This window comes from Cervus canadensis, chromosome 22, assembly GCF_019320065.1.
Source record: "Cervus canadensis isolate Bull #8, Minnesota chromosome 22, ASM1932006v1, whole genome shotgun sequence".
In the NCBI taxonomy this organism is placed as follows: Eukaryota; Metazoa; Chordata; class Mammalia; order Artiodactyla; family Cervidae; genus Cervus; species Cervus canadensis.
This window is the reverse complement of record NC_057407.1, coordinates 54,566,880-54,584,519: the sequence shown is the minus strand read 5'-3', so window position 1 is coordinate 54,584,519 and position 17,640 is coordinate 54,566,880. Positions and strand designations below refer to the sequence as shown.

Here is a 17,640-nt window from a genome sequence, read left to right as displayed (position 1 = left end):
TGATTCTGCATATAAGCGATATCATATGATATTTTTCTTTCTTTGTCTGTCTTAATTCATTTAGTATGATCATTTCCAGGTCTATCCATTATATATATCTTTATATATATATAGATATATATCTTTATCCATTCTTTATCCATTTATCTATATCTTTATCTGTATCCATTTATCCATATATATATCTTTATCCATTCATCTTTTGATGGACATTTAGGTTGTACCCAGAGAAAACCGTAATTCAAAAGGACACAGACACCCCAATGTGCATTGCAACACTGTTTACAATAGCCAGGACATGGAAGCAACCTAAGGGTAGATAACCTTTGATATTTATGTTTGGAATGGAATAAAGTGGACATAATGCAGGAAGTGGGTATTTTGGAATGCACTGCAGTAAGATGGCTTGGCTAGGCTCATTACCTCTGTTATGACAAGGATAATTAAATTTGTGTGCATGGTATTTGCCTTTCTTGGTCCTTGTTGCTTATTTGTTGTAGATGGTTGAGGTCTTATTTTCAGAAATTCATATCTTAATCCAGTTTTCTATTCTATCTTGAGGTGTGTGAGCAGATGTCACAATGAGCCCTGATATCTGATTAGAAGTGATTCCTTTGATTGTTCAGGAGAAGAGATGATTTTCTTCACTTTTAAAATACATTGTATCTTTAGAGAGACCGTCCTTGGTAATTAAAATCACCTACAGGGGACTCTTTACCCCTCAGTGTCTATGCTGCGAGCTTTGTACTTTCTTCCTCTTTAATAAATCCTATTTGCTTGCTACCATGAGTGTCTGCATGTTTGTGGATTCCATCCTCCTGTCCGCGGACAAGAACTCTGATTCCTGTCTCAGGAGCAGCCCTGAAATACGCACTGAGCTGAAATGCCGCTTTCCAAAGGACCTGTGCATTGTTCTGCTGCTGGTAGACGGAGAAGGCTGGTACCTTCCAGTCTGCTGGGGAACACAGAGCCCCACACATTCTCAGCGGGGTAGGGAAAGGCTGACAACATGCTGGGAATCAGAAAATAATTTGTCAAAGAGAAAATGCTTCTCTCTCTCTGAAAAAATTAAAAACTAAACAAAATCACCTATAATTGATCTAACTGACTTGCAGTTAAAATAGTTTTTTTTTTTTTTTTTTAAGTTGTAAAAGCCTCAGCATTCACTTTAAAGATTTGGCATCTTGACTTCAGAAATTTGTGGGGTTTTAGAATAGCACATGGATGGTTTCAGTGTGATGCTTTAAGGTTGTGTGAATAAGGGACTCACAAGGATGCAAAAAAAATAATCTAGGATCTTCAGACTTAGATGAAAAGAGTGAGTCCTCCTTCTCCTCTCACTCTTAGCAAGAAGAGAGAAGTCAGTACCATATTCACATCACTTCCTTCTCCATTTAGGGATGACTTGGGGAAATGTACATTTTCGTTCTGTGTCTCTTGACAAAGATTCCTCTTAAACTGCAAAGTTCATTGACTTCCTGAGATGATAATCTAGTTTCCAAATTCCATCCTCTGTCCTTTCGGTAGAAGAATGAGAAGAAAAGCTACCTCAGCCCAAAACTTTGACATTGATCAGGCTTTCTCTTTCTGAGTTCTTCCTAATTGTTCATAAGAGACCTAATTTTAATGAATATATCATGGATCTCTAATGCCTATCACAGCCTCCCAGAACTAGCTCTGTTCACTATGAATTATAACATTGTCCCCAAGTTTTGGCTAGTTGAAACAATGAAGCTAGATATGCATGCAAAAAAATTCTAATTATTTGAATTCTGGCATTTGAAGTACAGGAAATTAATACTACCAGTTGGTGGGAAGGAGCAGCAAAAGCTTTATCAAAAAGCAACAATCATTCTACTGCTCTTAAGAAAGGGACCATCCAGTATTTTCTCCCTCCTCTAGAGGGAAAAGGAAACAGTGTTCCATAAACGTCACATGTCCTGCATATCGATCTTGATGCTCTGCGGACAAAGTAAAGCATCAAGAGTTGTTTGCTTGCCTAACCTCAGACATTTCTTTGTCCCAAAACACACTGCTCAGCAATCCTCTATAGCCGCAGTTAGTTCAGTTCAGTCACTCAGTCATGTCTGACTCTTTGCAACCCCATGGACTGCAGCACGCCAGGCCTCCCTATCCATCACCAGCTCCCGGAGTTTACTCAAACTCATGTCCATTGAGTCGGTGATGCCATCCAACCATCTCATCCACTGTCATCCCCTCCTCCTCCTTCCTTCAATCTTTCCCAGCAACAAGGTCTTTTCCAATGAGTCAGTTGTTCATATCAGGTGGACAAAGTATTGGAGTTTCAGCTTCAGCATCAGTCCTTCCAATATTCAGGACTGATTTCCTTTAGGATGAACTGGTTGGATTTCCCTGCTTTCCAAGGGATTCTCAAGAGTCTTCTTCAACACCACAGTTCAAAAGCAACAATTCTTTGGTGCTCAGCTTCCTTTATAGTCCAACTCTCACATCCATCTATGACTACTGGAAAATCCACAGCTTTGACTAGATGGACTTTTGTTGGCAAAGTAATGTCTCTGCTTTTTAATATGCTGTCTAGGTTGGTCATAACTTTTCTTCCAAGGAGTAAGCGTCTTTTAATTTCATGGCTGCAGTCACCATCTACAGTGATTTTGGAGCCCAAAATAATAAATTCTGACAGTGTTTCCATTGTTTCCCCATCTATTTGCCATGAAGTGATGGGACCAGATGCTATGATCTTTGTTTTCTGAATGTTGAGTTTTAAACCAACTTTTTCACTCTCCTCTTTCACTTTCATCAAGAAGCTCTTTAGTTCTTCGCTTTCTGCCATAAGGGTGGTGTCATCTGCATATCTGAGGTTATTGATATTTCCCCCAGCAATCTTGATTCCAGCTTGTGCTTCCTCCAGTCCAGTGTTTCTCATGATGTACTCTGCATATAAGTTAAATAAGCAGGGTGACGATGCACAGCCTTGACATACTCCTTTCCCAATTGGGAACCAGTGTGTTGTTCCATGTCCAGTTCTAACTGTTGATTCTTGACCTGCATACAGATTTCTCAGGAGGCAGGTAAGGTGGTCTGGTTTTCCCATCTCTTGAAGAATTTTCCACAATTTGTTGTGATCCACATAGTCAAAGGCTTTGGCATGGTCCATAAAGCAGAAGTAGATGTTCTCTGGAACTGTTTTGCTTTTTTTGATGATCCAGCAGATGTTGGCAATTTGATCTCTGGTCCTTCTGCCTTTTCTAAATCCAGCTTGTACATCTGCAAATTCACAGTTCACGTACTGTTGAAGCCTGGCTTGGAGAATTTTGAGCATTACTTTGCTAACGTGTGAGATGAGTGCAATTGTGTGGTAGTTTGAGCATTCTTTGGCATTGCCTTTCTTTGGGATTGGCATGAAAACCGACTTTTTCCAGTCCTGTGGCCACTCTGAGTTTTCCAAATTTGCTGGCATATTGAGTGCAGCACTTTCACAGCAGCATCTTTTTAGATTTGAAATAGCTCAACTGGAATTCCATCACCTCCACTAGCTTTGTTCGTAGTGATGCTCCCTAAGGCCCACTTGACTTCACGTTCCAAGATGTCTGGCTCTAAGTGAGTGATCAGTTCAGTCACTCAGTCATGTCCGACTCTTTGCAACTCCATGAACCGCAGCATGCCAGGCCTCCCTGTCCATCACCAACTCCCGGAGTCCATCCAAACCCATGTCCATTGAGTCGGTGATGCCATCCAACCATCTCATCCTCTGTCATCCCCTTCTCCTCCTGCCCTCAATCTTTCCCAGCAAAGAAAAGAAAAAAAAAAAAAGTGAGTGATCACACCATCATAATTATCTGGATCATGAAGATCTTTTTTGTATAGTTCTTCTGTGTATTCTTGCCACCTCTTCTTAATATTTTCTGCTTCTGTTAGGTCCATACCATTTCTGTCCTTTATTGAGCCCACCTTTGCATGAAAAGTTCTCTTTGTATCTCTAATTTTCTTGAAGACATCTCTAGTTTTTCCTATTCTGTTGTTTTCCTCTATTTCTTTGCGTTGATCACTGAGGAAGGCTTTCTTATCTCTCCTTACTGTTCTTTGGAACTCTGCATTCCAAATTCTAACCCATGGCAAAAGCAAAGGGTAAGTTCCCAGGCACTTCAGGGATCTGTAGGGCGTGAAATAGAAAGGCTCATGTTCAAAGACGCTGGGGAGCAGAGGGTGGCACTGCCTAGAAAAGGCTTTCATATATAATGACATGTGTTTTCAGGCTGGTTTGAGGAGGGAAAATCGCATTTTGCTTTCAAATTAGACTTTTGCCCATAAGCACATGTACTGGTCAGTAGAACAGTCTTTCCAGAAAACAGTGGAATAACCAACCCTCTTTTAGTATGATTTTATTTCTCTTTGTTAAGTAGTTTTGATCCCAACTGAAGTCCAAGAATTAGGGAAGGATTGAGAAAGAGTGCACCCTATTATGGGATCTTTCTATTTTAGACAATCTTCTGATGAACAGAAATTTGGACAAATATTTACATGACAGAGGAATCTTATTTTCCTACTTAATAAAATAAAATGATATGCCTTCTTAATCCTTTGACAGATAATTATACTATTTTATGTTTATGCAAATAAAAACCTGTAGGGTTTTAGGGAGTGTCCAAGGCAAAAAATTTACGATCTGATAGTTTTTTTTAATAAAATGAAAAAGTTAATGTTGTTTATGTAAATTTGAAACTTTCTCCAGAGTAAAATATCAAAAATGTACTAAAATGAAATTTCAATTACAAATCTGAATATGTGAGCCATGGACACACACATTTTTATCAGGGAAAATGTTTTATCATGAAAACACTAAGCGGTGTTTTCTCAGTGGTGCCAGTCTGATAAGTCACAAATGCAACTATAATTGAATAAAAGGCAGCAAATAGAAAAAATATGATGTACAATTTAGTAAAAATATATCTCTATGTTTCTACTCATGAGTAGCGTTGACTAACTTTGAGCTATTCCTCTTTGTGAAACTAAAACATCATATGCATAATATACTTTGCAAGTACCACAATCCCCAACTGGATGTTGGCTTAGATTTCTCATCAATAAAAGGATTTTTGCAATATTTAGGAAACCTCTTTCTGCTGAGTTCCTCATCTTTAATGTTTGTGATGCCTTCTAGATTATTTCTGTCTACCAAACACACAGTTGTTTCATGGTGAAACACTGTTGCAACATTATTAGTGAATTTCATAGTACAAGCTTAATTGAGACTTAAGGGCTGTGAATTCTATGTTCTTGGCCAGTCATCTCTCAACCTTTCTATGGCACCACACCTGTTACTACGAAGGTATTTGGGGAGTTGGTAACTAATAAGAGAGAGAAGTGGATGCATGAGACAAGTGCTCGGGCCTGGTGCACTGGGAAGACCCAGAGGAATCGGGTGGAGAGGGAGGTGGGAGGGGGGATCGGGACGGGGAATACATGTAAATCCATGGCTGATTCATGTCAATGTATGACAAAAACCACTACAATATTGTAAAGTAATTAGCCTCCAACTAATAAAAATAAATGGGAAAAAAAAAGAAAGGAGACAGAGATAATTGCATTTTGAAATCTGGATAATGAGAGACCAGATAGAGAAATACAGGGGACCATCTTCAGGAGATTAAAAGTGGTTGGAATGGGTTTTATGCACCAAACTACAACACTCCTCCCCTGTGATCGTAGCTGTGAAAGAGGGCTGCCTCCAGGAAGCATCCCATATCAAGGAGCCACCAAATCTCTCTACTTCCATAAATCAGGGCAAAATCTAGAAAATCTTACTCAGCCTGATGTAGGTATTTTGCTATTCTTAGATAGTTATCACTCCCTTAGACATCTGTCCATCAAAAGAATGTGAGAATCAGCAGATTCTAGGGGTTTCTCATGGTGATAACAAGCTCACTGGGGCAACTTTTATTGGTTTTTCTTTCTTCCCAGATTTTCTATTCCTCTTCTATTATGTTTCTACTTCCTGGCATCAGCTCTCAATTAAACTATCTTGTTCCAGGCTCTGATTTGGGAGAATTCAAATTAAGGATGCTGATCCAGTAATTGTGAAATTGTTTGTTTTTATTTTTATTTAATTCTCTTTTTTTATTGAAAAAAAAAAGTTTTTTTGGTCACACTGTGAGGCATGCAGGATATTAGTTCCCCAACCAGGGATCAAACCAAGTACCCCCTACATTGGGAACATGCAGTCTTAACTGCTGGACCACCAGAGAAGTCTGGAAAATTATGTCTTGATTTAAAACTTCTGGCCATAGGGAAGGCCAGAGGAAGAAAGTAGATATAGCTAAAGTAGTAAAGTGAATTTCATAGACCAAACACATTGTTTTCATTACTCTTAAACATTTATAGCAGTATTTGTGAACCATGTATTTAGTTCAGTCACTCAGTCGTTCCAACTGTTTGTGACCCCATGAACCGCAGCACACCAGGCCTCCCTGTCCATCACCAACTCCCAGAGTCCACCCGAACCCATGTCCATCGAGTCAGTGATGCCATCCAATCATCTCATCCTCTGTCGTCCCCTCCTCCTCCTGCCCTCAATCTTTCCCAGCATCAGGGTCTTTTCCAATGAGTCAGCTCTTCGCATCAGGTGGCCAAAGGCTTGGAGTTTCAGCTTCAGCATCAGTCCTTCCAATGAACACCCAGGACTGATCTCCTTTAGGATGGACTGGTTGGATCTCCTTGCAGTCCAAGGGACTCTCAAGAGTCTTCTCCAACACCACAGATCAAAAGCATCAATTCTTCTCTGCTCAGCTTTCTTTATAGTCCAACTCTCACATCCATACATGACCACTGGAAAAAACCATAGCCCTGACTAGATGGACCTTTGTTGGCAAAGTAATGTCTCTGCTTTTTAATATGCTATCTAGGTTGGTCATAACTTTCCTTCTAAGGAGTAAGCGTCTTTTAATTTCATGGCTGCAATCACCATCTGCAGTGATTTTGGAGCCCAGAAAAATAAAGTCAACCACTGTTTCCACTGTTTCCCTATCTGTTAGCTATGAAGTGATGGGACCAGATGCCATGATCTTAGTTTTCTGAATGTTGAGCTTTAAACCAACTTTTCCACTCTCCTCTTTCACTTTCATCAAGAGGCTCTTTAGTTCTTCACTTTTTGCCATAAAGGTGGTGTCATCTGCATATCTGAGGTTATTGATATTTCTCCTGACAATCTTGATTCCAGCTTGTGCTTCTTCCACCCCAGCATTTTTCATGATGTACTCTGCATATAAGTTAAATAAGTAGGGTGACGATATACAGCCTTGACATACTCCTTTTCCTAGTTGGAACCAGTCTGTTGTTCCATGTCCAGTTCTAACTGTTGCTTCCTGACCTGCATACAGGTTTCTCGTGAGGCAGGTCAGGTGGTCTGATATGCCCATCTCTTTCAGAACCATGTATTAGGGATGACAAAAATGAATATCAGTGATCCTAGACAGATGGTAGTCAGAGTTTAAATTTAGAAAGAGAAATGTGCAACACCGTAATGATGAAGTGCCACCATGACATGGTTGATCCTAGAACAACTGATGATGTGAAGAGGTTGGTTATTGACAAAAATGGGAAGAGAAAGAAGGGCCAGGAAATTGTCATGATGCAAGCAAAGTGAAGGTGAGGGATGGGCACGGGGAATCATGCCACAGAGAAAAGAACCCGTGAAGTTTTGGTCTTAGATAAAGGCTGTGTGGTGGGCATTATTAATGGGTCCAGTGTGGGGATGTCTTGAGTTGACAAAAATGAAATGGAGATGGTCTTTAGCTGAACAACGGTGGCTTGCAGTTAGTACTTTGGAAGGTTTTCATCAACGTTGTAGACTCCCTTACTAGCCCTCACTCTTCCCTTCATCTTCCCTAAATTTCACAGGAGAAGGTTAGGGAAGGTGAATTGTACTATAGTGATTTTTTTTTTCTTTATGCATTTTATTCTGAGTATTTAAAATCTGGATTTTGTTTAGAAGTTTTGTTTGTCTTCATGTTGTTTCTTCAGGTGCTACTATTTAGTTCAGTGTAGATTCTCAACGGGCTTCCCTCATGGCTCAGCTGGTAAAACATCCACCTGCAATTCAGGAGACCTAGGTTGAATCCCTGGGTTGTGAAGATTTCCTAGAGAAGGGAAAGGCTACCCACTCCAGTGTTCTGGCCTGGAGAATTTCAATAAATCTAATTTGAAACTGATACACAATTCCATGAATTGAACAGCCCTTGTACTTATATTTGGTGTTAACAAAATTCCCAAAGGGTTTGTGGGGACACCTGCTTTCTCTGTCACCAACAAACTTGGAGGGAAACACTGAGAGAAACATTTAAATCTTTTCTTAATTTTTGACAAAAATTCTCACATTTCTATATCTAAACACATGTGTAAGAGGTGTGGGTTCAGTCCGTGGGTCAGGAAGATCCCCTGGAGGAGGGCATGGCAATCCACTCCAGTATTCTTGCTTGGAGAGTCCCATGAACCAGGAAGACTTAGCAGGCTACAGACACAGACTCTCATAGCTGGACACAACTGAAGCGACTTAGCACGCGTGCACATATCCATGCTAGCCACTCAGTTGTGTCTATCTCTTTATAACCCCATGGACTGTAGCCTGCCAAGCCCTTGTGTCCATGGGATTCCTCAGGCAAGGATACTGGAGTTAGTAACCATTCCCTTCTCCTGAGGATCTTCCCAACTCAGGGATAGAACCTGGGTCTCCTGTATTGCAGGCAGATTCTTTACCATCGAGCCAAGGAAGCCCATATCTGTGTACACACACACACACAGAACAAGTGCTAAATATTCAAAAAGAAAAAAAAGAAACAATTTGGTTGAGAAAGGTTCTGGTTACTTCTTGGAAAGTCTCATTTTTCCAAAACTGCTTTTCAGTGTGTTTTGCTGACAATCAAATTGTTATTTCTTTAATTTCTCATTCTTGGTTGGGACAGTGATGAATTCTGCTTTTTGATATGGGTAATGTTCTTGCCTAATTTAATAGTGTCTAGATCTTAACTTCTTGCCACTGGATCTAGATAGGCACTATTACTGTGCTGTACTTTGCACCCCTTTTTTTATTGTCTCCACATAAAAATGTGAATATCATGAGAAAAAACAGAAAGGGGTTTATTGGTCTACACTTTCATCTCTTTTGGCATAATGTTGCTTCTCTCTCTCTAGGGGAAGTGTGACACAGGTTTATTAGCCCTACTATAATAGAATGATATAATACAGCTTGTAATGCTTAATCAGTGTGGTATGGTCAATATGTTTTGCTGACCATATGTTCTCTATAATTATGTGTAAGTACCAGTGAGTAGTAGCATAATTTATTCAGAGTCTACAGAGCAAATTCTCGCTCCAGAATCTGATTGAAGTCATCATAAGGTCATGGAACTGAGAAGAAGGATGAACAGGTTTTCTATACATCTCCAGAATCACAGATCATTTTCATCTATTTTCATCCAAAATGATAACTCCATTCAGGTCTTCACATTTTTATGCCTTGAAGTTTTCACGGTAAAGACTTAGAAGGGACTATCCTAGTGGTCCAGTGGTTAGGACTCGGTGCTTCCAAGGCAGGAGACATGAATTCATTCCCCGGTCATGGAACTAAGATCCCACACGCCCTGTGGTGCAGCCAAAAAAAAAAAAACAAAAACCCACAAAATAAATTACAGAGCCTTAATTTTATTCCTAAGTTGATATTAGACTTTGCCTCCTGACAGCATAATTAATGAGTAGTAAACCATGAGTGTATGTGAGTGCTATTAGCAAGCAGAGGGTTGAGTGGCTTAAGACCAATTAAGAGACAAGCCATAGAAACCAGGCTCTGAATAATTAAGTGCTTAGTGCATTTCCAAATCTAAAATTTCATTTAATAGGATTGATTTAAAAATATATCCTAACCAATTTTTGGATACATGGATAATAGTGTGAATTAGATTCTTGCCACTCCTTGCCAGAAACCATCAAGAAAGCTTGTCATGCACACATCATTTTTTTTATGATCTAATTCTTTAGAATGAGAAGTCTGCAAAATTTAAGAAAATATTTTAAGAGGAATATAAATGAAAACACTCACTAAGCAAGCTCTGAACCAGGCACGATTTATCTGATAGCTGTTTCCTCTGATTTCTTACCTCTTTAAGCCTATGAATGATGAATCAATTAGCTTACTATTATTTTAGTCATTTTTCATTGCAGAAGAAGAAATCTTTCAAAGGAAATTAGCATGTTTATGATCTTTCTTTAGAATTCATATATTTCAAAGACATCTGTCCCATTAGATTGTACATTTTTCTACAAAAGAATTCTCATGTTTATCTTTCCCTGTGCCTTCAAACAATTAATACATTAAGTCTTTGAATGTAAAGATTGCACCTTGCTGTTTACATTTTAAGCATCTAAACTGACTCCTGTTACATGAGAGTATTGATAATTATTAAATGAATGAATATCGACTTGTGGTAGGCAGAATCATCTCCTCATCCCCCAAAGATCTCTAAGTCCTAATCCCCACTCCTGGTGAATATGGCAGATGAATTAAGGTTGCAAATAGGGTTAAGGTTGCAAATACATTCATCTTAAAGTAGGGAAATTAAAGTAGGGAAATTATTCTGGATTATTTGAGTGGACTCAGTATAATCACAGGGCTTCTTAAAAGTGGAGGTGGGGGGCAGAACAGGAGATCAGAGGGAGGCAACAGAAGAACTTGACTCACCACCACTGGCCTTGAAGATGAAGCAGTGTGGGCAGCCAGCCTCTGGGAACTGAAAAAAGCAAGAAATTGGATTCTCCCCTAAAGTTTGAGGGGACAGGAAAGGAACTCGGCACTGTTGACACCATGATTTTATCCCAGTGGAATCTGCGTCAACCTTTTAACCATAAAAGTATAAGATGGTGCAGTTGTATCATTTTATACCCCTCTTGTTTTTGTTAATTTGTTACAACAGCAACAAAAAACTAGTAGACCATTATAGAAATCATTTCAACTGAAGAGCATCCATATTGTTTCTAAATTACATTACAAACAGCTTCTGGAAGATTGTCTTAGGTTCTCCTATTTTTAAAAGTCTTTGTATCATTTGAGTGGCTTGTTAAACAGTAAAAGCTATGTTGTTAATTATTTTGACTTAATAGTTCCTTTATACCTGCTCATAAGGATATATTAGAATTGAAGACTATGAAATATCCAAAAAGAGAGTCTTTGGAGATGAGTGCTAATATATCAGAGAATATTTTTGCTTATTATTGAAGTATAGTTGACTAAACATGTTGTTCTAATTTTGTTTTAATTTCTTTTTACTTGAAGGATAATTACTTTACAGTATTGTGTTGTTTTCTGCCATACATCAACATGAATCAGCCATAGATATACACATGTCCCCTCCCTCTTAAACCTCCCTCCCATCCCATCGCACACCTCTAGGTTGTCACAGAGCCCTGGTTTGATTGAGTTTCCTGCATCATATAGCAAATTCCCACTGGCTCTCTTATTTTACATATGGTAGAGTATATGTTTCCATGCTACTCTCTCTCTCTGTCTCACCCTCTCCTCCCCCAACCAATCCCCGTATCCAAACTCTGTTCTCTATGTCTGCATCTCCATTGCTACCCTGCAAGTAGATTGGTTAGTACTCTCTTTCTAAATTCCACATATATGCATTAATATATGATATTTGTTTTTCTGATTTACTTCACTCTGTATAATAGGCTCTAGGCTCATCTACCTCATTAGCACTGACTCAAATACCTTCCTTTTCATGGCCGAGTAATATTCCATTGAATATATATATATATATATATATATATATATATATATATAGCACAGTTTTGTTATTCATTCATCTGTTGGTGGAAATTTAGGTTGCTTCCATGTCTTAGCTATTGTAAATAGTGCTGCAACAAACACTTGGTTACATGTGTATTTTTCAATATTTGTTTCCTTAGAGTGTATGTCTAGAAGTGGTATTGCTGGGTAGTATGGTAGTTTTATTCCTAAATTTTTAAGGAGTCTCCATGCTGTCTTCCATAGTGATTGTATCAATTTATTTTCTCACCAACAGTGCGAGAGGGTTCCCTTTTCTCCACACTCTCTCTGGCATTTAGTTTGTAGATTTTTTTTTTTTTATGATGGCCATTCTGACAAGTATGAAGTAATATCTCCTTGTAGTTTTGATTTGCATTTCTCTAATAATAAGCAATGTTGAGCATCTTTCCATGTGTTTATTAGCCATCTATTTGTCTTTGGAGAAATGTCTGTTTAGGTCTTTTGGCCACTTTTTGATTGAGCTGCTTGTTTTCCTGATATTGAGTTGTATGAGCTGCTTGTATAGTTTAGAAATTAATCCTTTTCAGTTGTTTCATTTGCCATTATCTTCTCCCATTCTTAGGGTTGTCTTTTCACCTTGTTTATAGCTTCCTTTGCTGTGCAAAAGCTTTGTTTAATTAGGTCCCATTTATTTATTTTCTTTTTTTTATTTCCATTACTCTAGGAGGCGGGTCATAGAGGATCTTGCTGTGAACAAATATGAAACGCTTCACAAATGTGTGTGTCCTCCTTGCACCGGGCCATGCTAATCTTCTCTGTATCATTTCAATTTTAGTATATATGCTGTTGAAGTGAGCACTCTAATTTTTGCTGTAGAGGAAATAGAGTTCTACACATATGTACATTATTTTTATATTCTTTTCCATTCTGGTTTATCCCAAAAGATTGGATATAGTTCCCTGTGCTATACAGTGAAAGTAAAGTGAAGTTGCTCAGTCGTGTCCGACTCTCTGCGACCCCATGGACTGTAGCTTACCAGGCTCCTCCATCCATGGGATTTTCCAGGCTAGAGTACTGGAGTGGGGTGTCATTTATCCATTCTAAATGTAATAGTTGACATCCACCAACCGCCTGCTCCCAGTTCCTCCCTCTTCCTCTCCCCTCCCTTTGGCAACCACAGGCCTGTTCTCTGTGTCTAAGAGTCTGCTTCTGTCTTGTAGATGCATTCATTTGTGTCATATTTTAGATTCCACATATGAGTGATATCATATGATGTTTGTCCTTCTGTTTCTGACTAACTTCACTAGTATGATCATCTCTAGTTGCATCTGTGTTGCTGCAAATGGCATTATTTTGTTCCTTTTAAAGGCTGAATGGTGTTCCATTTATATATGTGTGTGTGTATACACACACACACACCACAGCTTCTTTATCCATTCATCCATCGGTGAATATTTAGATTATTTCCACACCTTGGCTACTGTGAATCGTGCTGCATGCAACATAGGAGTGCATGTATAGATAACATTATTTTTGACCTAATGAAGTCAAATATTATTTCAAGCCATTTTTTCCCATAAAATGTGCCCAGAAAATTGGACACTGTAAATCTAAATTCATACAAATATGTATCTCTTAGCTCTCAACCTTAATATTTGCTTTCAATAATTCCTGTTATTAAAAAAAGATCATTAGTGTTTATAAGGGCTCAAAGAGTTTATAAAGCTGGTATCACCCTTGAGTTTTAGGTGATTAAATCTAAAACATATATGATGCCCTATTCTGATGAGATAAAGAGTGTCCTAATGCTGAAGCTGAAACTCCAGTACTTTGGCCACCTCATGCGAAGAGTTGACTCATTGGAAAAGACCCTGATGCTGGGAGGGATTGGGGGCAGGAGGAGAAGGGAACGACAGAGGATGAGATGGCTGGATGGCATCACTGACTCGATGGACATGAGTTTGAGTAAACTCCGGGAGTTGATGATGGACAGGGAGGCCTGGCATGCTGTGATTCATGGGGTCACAAAGAGTTGGACATGACTGAGTGACTGAACTGAACTGAACTGAAATCTCTGAATAGCTGAGTGCCATAGGAAAGCTTAGGTTTGAGACATAAAGTAAAAGTTCAGGGAGATAATTATCAACATTTATTAAGTTTTAACCCAATATACAGTTGTCCTTTGAGGGTTGAGACACTAATCCTTCTCCCAGTTGAAAATCCTTGTATAACTTACAGTTTGTTCTCTCTGTGTATAATTCCTTCTATCTGCAGTTCTACATCCATGGGTTTAATTAGCCTTAGATCATGTAGTAGGTACTTTTTGCATGCATGCCCAGTCATGTCTGACTCTTTGCAACACCATGGACTGTAGCCTGCCAGGCTCCCTGTCCATGGGATTATCCCGGCAAGAATACTGGAGTGGATTGCCATTTCCTCCTCCAGAGGATCTTTCTAATGCAGGGATCAAACCCATGTCACCTGTGGTTCTGCATTGGCAGGCAGATTCTTTGCCACTGAGCCACCTGTGTAGCTATGTGTAGTAGGACAGTATTTCAGTTTACTATTAAAAAAATTCTAAGTATAAGTGGAACTTCCCAGTTCAAACCTACATTGTTCAAGGGTCAACTGTGTGTTTTTATTATTCAGTTGATTAAATTCTTACTGATTTGAGTGTTTCTTATTATTCATAGAATTAAAATACTTTCAAGCATTTAAAATAAATGTATCTCTCCATTGAAGATGTATTACTATTATAGCAAGTAGCAAGAGGAAGCTGTAAATAGGGCCATTTTCTCTTGAACTGTGAGTGGAACTTATTTTGGAATAGAGGCTGATGAAACAGTGGTACTAGTTGAGTCATTGAAATGCCTCAAGTGAAAGACTCAAAATCTGATTTCTCACTGTTTGGTGGTAGAGCAGATGTTCACCTCCTGGGTGCTAGCCTGGCTTCCGTCAGTCAGAACCTACATCTCTCTCTGGATGGCTCGCCCTCAGACTGCGCCAGGGGGGAGGGGGGCTGGTTTCCTGATGGACAGCGAAAGAGGATCTAGGAAGACACATCCCCCTGGCGGGGGAAGCTGGTAAACAGTGACTGACAGGTGTCGGGCTGTCTGCATCCCAGTTCTTTTGCTCCTGGTGAGAATACCTGGTGTAACCTATACTGTCTCCAAAGTTTCACTGACTTCCCTAGAGACAAATGTACTACCCACCCTAAGTAGTGTAACAATTGTTAATAGTTGACAGGCTTCTCTGGAAAAAGCAAAGACAGTTTGACTATGGGAAAGACCTTTATAGTGGTGGATAGAATTGCAATCCTGTGTCCTGCTTGTGAACAGACCACTGGTTGGTTAACAGGATTCAGCCAATCCTACTTGTTTTGATAAAGGTACATCCTAAAGAATCAAAACTGTACCAATATTTAAGATAATGGGGTTTTAATTCAAATGTTCTCTACAAAGCACAAAAGTATAGGAATGAAATATTGAAACTAACATTTTTATGAGCAATCACTTTAAGATAGTGTACTGTATTTGAACCAAATGGTGGTCCAGAGACCTGTGGGGTCCCTGACATTCTTTCCCTTTCTGCTGGTCTGCAAGGTCAACATATTTTCATAATATGGGCTTATTATTTGCCTTTTTCAGTCTGATTCTCTCCTGAGTGTAGAATTGAGTTTCCCAGAGGCTATATGATGTATGATGCGGCAACAGATTGAACGCAGAAGCAGATACAAGAATCCGTCTTCTATTAAGCCCCAAATTACAGAGATTTGCACAAATATAAAAGAAGGCCAGTCGTGTGCTTATTTGTTTTTGAAATTTTTTATAAAAAATATGTCACCTATGGCATCATGTGATGTCTTTTAAAAAAATGATTGGAGTATAACTGATTTATAATGTTGTATTAGTTTCAGGTATATAGCAAAGTGAATCAGTTATACTTACACATTTACTCCTTTTTTTAAGGTTCTTTTCCCACATAAGCCATTACAGAGTATTGAGTAGAATTCCCAATGCTATAGTGTAGGTCCTTATTAGTTATCTATTTTATATATAGGAGTATGTATATGTCGATCCCAATCACCCAGTTTATCCCTTCTCATCCCCTTTTCTCCTGGAAACCATGTGTTTCTTTTCTACATCTGTATTTTAAAATAAGCTATTAAGGAAGTGTCTAAAATTTTGGATTTTTAAATGGTAAATAGCTTTAACCTATGTAAACGAAAGTTATTTCCACTCTTAATACTTGTTAAGAGTATAAAGAGGTCCTGATGCAAACATGGAAACAGTTAAACAAAACAATGTCCCTGATTTAGAGTAAAACTCAAGATTCACATTTTTTCATCTTCTCATAATTAGAAAAGACTAAAGGAGATAGCCATGATAAAGATGAAGCTTAAGATGTCCTCTCATCTTTCTAATCTTAGGTAGAAAAGCTAGAGGTGTTCTAGAAGCCATTTTAAGGGGAATGGTTAAGAAATACATTTCTATTAAAGGAGTTACACTATCATACTTTGGAAGCAAGCACATAGATTCCTTATGGTATACTGGGTATTTTGCTTTCTCATATGTGGAGGCAATGGTTATGCTTCTAAACATATGCTTTATCTTTTTATTAGCAAATAGCATATTGATTGAATACATGGATGCTTTGTCGAAACAATGTGCATACACAGTGTGTGTGGTGTGTGGGGTTTTGGAAATGGAACTGTGTGACTTGTGAGTGGCATGTGAGCCTGTCAGAATTTGGGGAGAGTTTAAATACAATCTTTAAAAGCCAGAAGGGTAACCACGGGTCTGTCATCAGTTCATTTCAGTTGCTCAGTCATGTCCGACTCTTTGCAACCCCATGGACTGCAACTCACCAGGCCTCCCTGTCCATCACCAACTCCCAGAACTTGTTCAAACTCACGTCCATCCAGTTAGTGAATCCATCCAACCATTTCATCCTCTGTTGTCCCCTTCTCCTCATACCTTCAATCTTTCCCAGCATCAGGTTCTTTTCCAGTGAGTCAGTTCTTTGCATCAGGTGGACAAAGGATTGGAGTTTCAGCTTCAGAATCAGTCCTTCCAATGAATATTCAGGATTGATTTCCTTTAGGATGGACTGGTTGGATCTCCTTGCAGTCCAAGGGATTCTCAAGAGACTTCTCCAACACCACAGTTCAAAAGCATCAATTCTTCAGTGCTCAGTTCTCTTTATAGTCCAACTCTCACATCCATACATGACTACTGGAGAAACCATAGCTTTGAGTAGATGAATCTTTGTTGGCAAAGTAATGTCTCTGCTTTTTAATATGCTGTCTAGGTTGGTCATAGCTTTTCTTCCAAGGATCAAGCAGATTTCATGCCTGCGGTCACCATCTGCAGTAATTTTAGAGCCCAAAAAATAAAGTTTCTCACTGTTTCCTGTGTTTCCCCATCTATTTGCCATGAAATGATGGGACCAGATGCCATGATCTTAATTTTTTGAATGTTGTTTTAAGCCAACTTTTTCACTCTCTTCTTTCACTTTCCTCAAGAGGCTCTTTAGCTTTTCTTCACTTTCTGCCATAGGGTGGTGTCATCTGCGTATTTGAGGTTATTGATATTTCTCCTGGCAATCTTGATTCCAGCTTGTGCTTCATCCAGCCCAGCTTCTCACATGATGGATTCTGCATACAAGTTAAATAAGCAGGGTGACAATATACAGCCTTGACATACTCCTTTCCCAATTTGGAACCAGTCTGTTGTTCCATGTCCAGTTCTAACTGTTGCTTCCTGACCTGCATACAGATTTCTCAGGAGGCAGGTCAGGTGGTCTGTTGTTCCCATCTCTTGAAGAATTTTCCACTGTTTGTCATGATCCACACAGTCAAAGGTTTTGGTTTGGTCAGTAAA

At 39.0% G+C, this 17,640-nt stretch overlaps 1 protein-coding gene and 1 non-coding gene across 15 annotated transcripts in view; one reads left to right on the top strand and one right to left on the bottom strand.

Moving 5' to 3' along the window:
- The window catches only part of RBMS3 (RNA binding motif single stranded interacting protein 3), a 1,027,957-nt gene that overhangs the window by 758,807 nt on the left and 251,510 nt on the right, over window positions 1–17,640 (top strand). The window lies entirely within an intron of this gene.
- On the bottom strand, window positions 12,512–12,617 carry LOC122425198. The gene has a single exon (XR_006264748.1). It is a non-coding gene; the product is annotated as a U6 spliceosomal RNA (small nuclear RNA).